Genomic DNA, 5,539 nt, shown 5'->3' on the forward strand with positions numbered 1-5,539 from the left:
CTCATACGTTCGTGAAGAGTTCGACATTTCATGTCTCTCACGTATTTATCGTGGTCCCTGTGTCGACAAATTTCCCTTTTATTTGTGAACCGTTACCAAATAAGCAAGTGAATAGTCAATCTCATGTGATTTTTCACGCGGAATCGAATGGTGAAACTTTTAGAACTGTCCGACTTAATGTAATAGAAAGTCGTGTGATGTTCACACCAGATTTTTTTTCCCTCTCCCCCTACAATCCCTGGAACTCTCTCCCTTATCTTTGTCTCTCCTGTTCCCCTATCGTTAACACCCCTCCCTCTACCCTAAAATAACCCCCCCTCCCCTCCCTCCTACCCCATTCACAATACGCTCGCATATGATATTGATGTCACATTTACACCCTAGGCTCTCCCCTCCCCTCCAAAATGGGAGGGAGGGAAATGGATGGGAGAGGAGATAAAGGGTTGGGCTTTATTTACACAATATTTCCATTACCCTTGCAATGTGTTCGATGTAACCTTTGCCTTTTCACCAGAGGACCAGAGTATATTGGGTGATTTGAGTTTTGTTGCAGTGGTACTCGGTGTCGTCAATGTTGCTGATGGAACCTGAAACAGAGAAACAGTTATAGTTAGAGCTAGAACAATTACTGGTATAGATAGGTAAGTTATAAAGTTACATATTGTAAAGAAGTGGTTGGGTGGAAGAGCTCACGTAAGTAAGAACCCTGCCACTTAAAATGAAGCCTAAAAAAAAGAAATGAGTTAAAATTTATATTCACAAATTTGCAGAGCCTTAGCTAGGAGAACCTTTAATCAACAAATCAGCTAAGCTAGCCTATTACGAGTACCTAGGTACTTTCACTAACTTCACATGTTGACCATCTCGGTGGTATTACGATAGTAATAAAAAAAAGGTATAGTGGACGGGCTATTGTATTCGCTTCGGTGTCGTCTGTCTGTCACTCTGTCAGTCATTTCATTAACACATTGCCCACTATGCACGGCCTTGTGTATTTCGATTTGTTCGTGATACAGGATTTCTCTAAAGTTCTTTCCGCACCTAACATCCTTTCCGCACCTAACATCCTTTTTTTTTTTTTTTTTTTTTTTTTTTTTTTTTTTTTTTTTTTTTTTTTTTTTTTTACGTGTGTTAGAAGCTGAGGGAGGAGGTGGGTGAGAGTGTGGGTGCATGTGTTTTGTTTGTGAAGATTGAGGGCTGTTCCAACAATCCTCGTTTTCACGGTCCATTTTCACGAAAATGAGGGATGGGTTCATTTTCACAGAAATATACCGAAAATGAGCATTGGATCCTTCCCGAGGGTTTATTAGATGTAATGATTTAAGGCATCAGCGTAAATATTAAGCTGCGTCCCCACATAGTCGACGGTCATCGATTGAGGAGGTGAATATATCGGTGTTTTAGAGGCGGTGTACGGTTTCGGTCGACATTGATCGAGCTGATCGATCGACAGCTGTCAACTTTGTGTGGACACAGCTTTACACATTAAAGGCTTGTACAAGCACAAAAAAAAAGCTGAAAGGAAATTCAGGCTGCGTCCACATTGGGTATACAATACATGGAGGTCTTACCTGAGGAATTTTGAAGAGTCTCAAGAGGTTTGCCACTTGTATTGAGGTCACACTGGACGCGGCTCCCACTACGCCAGATATGACTTTTCTGATTTGAGTTTTGTTGCAGTGGTACTCGGTGTCGTCAATGTTGCTGATGGAACCTGAAACAGAGAAACAGTTATAGTTAGAGCTAGAATAATTACTGGTATAGATAGGTAAGTTATAAAGTTACATAATGTAAAGAAGTGGTTGGGTGGAAGAGCTCACGTAAGTAAGAACCCTGCCACTTAAAATAAAGCCTAAAAAAAAGAAATGAGTTAAAATTTATATTCACAAATTTACAGAGCCTTAGCTGGGAGAACCTTTAATCAGCAAATCAGCTTAGCTAGCCTATTACGAGTAGGTACTTTCACTAACTTCACATGTTGACACTAAATTACGAGTATGTATCGTATGGTAACCGTGTTTTATCTTGTCATCGCATCGATCCTACTTAAGTAAGACAAAAGTAAAAGAAGAAGAAGAAGAAGGAAGACAAAGAAGAAGAAAACGAAGAAACAGGAGAAGAAAAAGAAGAAGAAGAAGCAGGAACAGAAGAAGAAACAAACGAAAAAGAAAAGAAAGACGACGATCGTTTCCTCTCGAACACATTATGCGTAAGTCATCTTTACGCTCACACGCACGTAAATTACGCGTCACGTCCCGCGTACCTTTGAACACGTAACGAATTCACCTGGGTGGCATAAACAATATTTTATGAGCGGGGGCTGTCATTTTCTCCCTCGTGTGACAGATGCTGCAAAGTCGCTTTCTAATATAAATGTTTCAGTCTGGATGATTATTTTTCATTCTAGAAGGAAATGTGAGTAGACACTTGAGGGAATCCAGGTAATTTGCCCCAATCTCTCACTTTCCCTTCTTGTTCAATGTGGAAAGGGCTTTCGAAAGCGTGACTGGGTCACAGGGAGGTGAACTTGTGCCTTTCCTTTTGATACTCTGTTTTATTTTGGAAACAATTTTTGAAGATTGCAAATTGGGGACGGGTCTTCCTGAATTTTCTCCCTGAAAGTTTTTGTGTCTACTTTTCATACAACCCTATTTTTGAATGACATGTAAGTCTAAAGTCTAATGGATGAAGTTTATCCTAATTTTGGAATTGGAGTTTGGAGACAAATCCTTTTTTAGTGTCGAGTTTTTTTTTCTTTAGAGAGAGAGGATTAAAATTTATTTCATGAGTAAATTATTGTTTCAAATGATCCTATTTTACAACTGGAGCATTCATTTCATTTGTCTACCCTCGAAGAACAACCCTGAAACCCAGGGTTTTCAGCAAACAAAAAACAGACGAAACAATAACGTGCATTATGGAAAATAAAAATTTCCAGACAAGTTCATATCTTCTCGTGGAAAGAAGATAAAAGTCTCTCTTCACATTTGTGCCACGATAATCCTTCAACTTGGCACTAATCCCCGGAACACATCACATTCGCTCGTGGAAAGAAGATAAAAGTCTCTCTTCACATTTGTGCCACGATAATCCTTCAACTTGGCACTAATCCCCGGAACACATCACATTCAGAAATGGAGCAGACATTCCAATGCGCTCCACTTCTTGATCCCTTTGTTCCACGGAACGGAAAACGAAGGAAAAAGCATTAGGATTTTCTGGCATCTGCAGTTTTTCCTACGTATATACCGAAGTATCTAGCTACCAAGTATGTATATACCTAAGCACCTAGCTGTTAGCTACTAAGTATGCACACACGTAAGCACCTGGAAATTTGGGTTATGCAGCACGTTTCACGTACGTCATCATCATTACAGTCTCGCGCTCCACTTCTTGATCCCTTTGTTCCACGGAACGGAAAACGAAGGAAAAAGCATTAGGATTTTCTGGCATCTGCAGTTTTTCCTACATATACACCGAAGTACCTAGCTACCAAGTATGTATATACCTTAGCACCTAGCTGCTAGCTACTAAGTGTGCACACACGTAAGCACCTGGAAATTTGGGTTATGCAGCACGTTTCACGTACGTCATCATCATACAGTCTTCTTGAAGTTGAGGAAATTTGGTAAATCTGTGCAGTATATCAAGTATATGAGGTGTACGAGTATTTTCCTTTTGGAAACGGAAAAATTATCTCTGGGCCTCCGATGGTTGGGAATGTGTCATCTTGGATTTCAAATGGGTTAACTACAGGCGCTACCACACCACCTAGTGGTTGATTTAATTCCCGTTATTTCCTTTGGAAGAGAGAAAATGAGCTTCAGAAAAGGTGAAATCGTCTCGGTTTCCGAAAAATACACCTACCTACTCAAAGGAAATTTGCTTTTATTTTAGGAATTCATAATAATTCATACCTATTACCTACCAATGTTCGACTCTTTATACTGTTTGATTGTGGTACTGGCAAAAATTCAGTCAACTATGAACATTGATTTTTTTTTTTTTTTTTTTTTTTTGGGTTTGAAAGAGGGAACTGTAACTGCTATGGTCTTATCGTCCCGAAATCGAAGAGAGAAGGAAGACAGGATAGGAGAAATCCAGCCGCTCCGGGAACGAACATTATCCCATCAGGATAAAATCCGCCCCGGGCGGGAATCGAACCTGCGGCCTAGCGCTTACAAGGCAGACGCACTACCAACTAAGCTAACTAGGCTGGCTACTATGAACATTGAACGGGTTAAAAATTCGTAGTATTCCAGGCTGATTAGCAGGGTTTGTGATTAACCCCCGCTCGACAGCACACAGGCGGTTAATTAATTCATACAATATACTTTCACCGAACCTTGGTGCGGTTTCCACGGAAAATTTTCAGTCGACGAAAAATTATTTTCTCGCAGATTTAATGAAATATTAAACAAAAATTATAGGAGCAAATATTTTCCTGCAGGGTTTTCATTAAAACATTATGAGTCCACAGAATGTTTTTAATAAAGCCGTGTTTCACATTTTTTGATGGTCCTGAAATATTTTCAAATGAGGAAACCCTGTCTCCCTATCTCACCTTCCCACTACCTCATTGTGTGTTAATACCGACAAGTATTAGTAAATATCTAGCTCTGGGTGTCTAAAAAATGTGGCGTGGAATTTTGTGTTCATTTATGTGATAATTTGACCACCAACTAGGTAATGGGGATCAGAGGGTTAGGTGGTAGAGAATGCCTCGGGTTTATCAACCTCGTCTGGTCTAGAGTTCTTATTTTGACACGTCATGGGTCAGCTATCATGAGATGAACTTTGACCTTCATCGTGAAGTTCTTTTTTTGAAACATGACCTATAGATATGAAACGAAAGTTTTTTTTTATAATAAGTAAATTATAGGAAATAAAATAAACTAAACTAAACTATAAAAATAAAGCTATGATATTGTTTTCATTTGCAACCTTACCCTGTCTTCACACCCAACTATTTATTTGATATCCTTTCCACAGTTCTTTGTTTACCTTTTACCATCCACTGTTTAAAGTTTTATACCACAGCTGTGCAGTAACCAGTGACAGTCCCCAGAGAAATACTAATACAACAGGACATTGGTTCGGGCAAATCCAAATAACCTCCATTAAAACACATTAAAGTTTGACCAACATGGGATAGCAACAGTAATGACCTCAACCCAATCATTAGCACTTAGCCCTCCAACCGAAAGGTTATTACTAAAATACCATAAGGGCGGGGCGATTTCAAATTTCCCCAAAACCTCAGGACCCCATAACCCATAATGTAAAATTATCCTTTCGATTCCTAGCCGTTCCCTCCCATATCTTTACCTCCTCCTGTCTTATCGTTAACATCCCCTCTTAAATCCCTAACCCTCTCTCCCTCCCTTATCACTATCACTCCTTTCTCTAACCCTACCATCCCTAACTCTCTAACCCTCCCCTACAATCCCTAGCACTCTCTCCCTTACCATTGGCTCTCCCCTTCCTTGTCATCATCCCCCCTCCTTAAATCCCTAACCCTCCCTCTCTTATCAACTTC

The sequence above is a fragment of the Diaphorina citri genome, unplaced genomic scaffold, assembly GCF_000475195.1.
Source record: "Diaphorina citri unplaced genomic scaffold, Diaci psyllid genome assembly version 1.1 scaffold3019, whole genome shotgun sequence".
Taxonomy (NCBI): Eukaryota; Metazoa; Arthropoda; class Insecta; order Hemiptera; family Psyllidae; genus Diaphorina; species Diaphorina citri.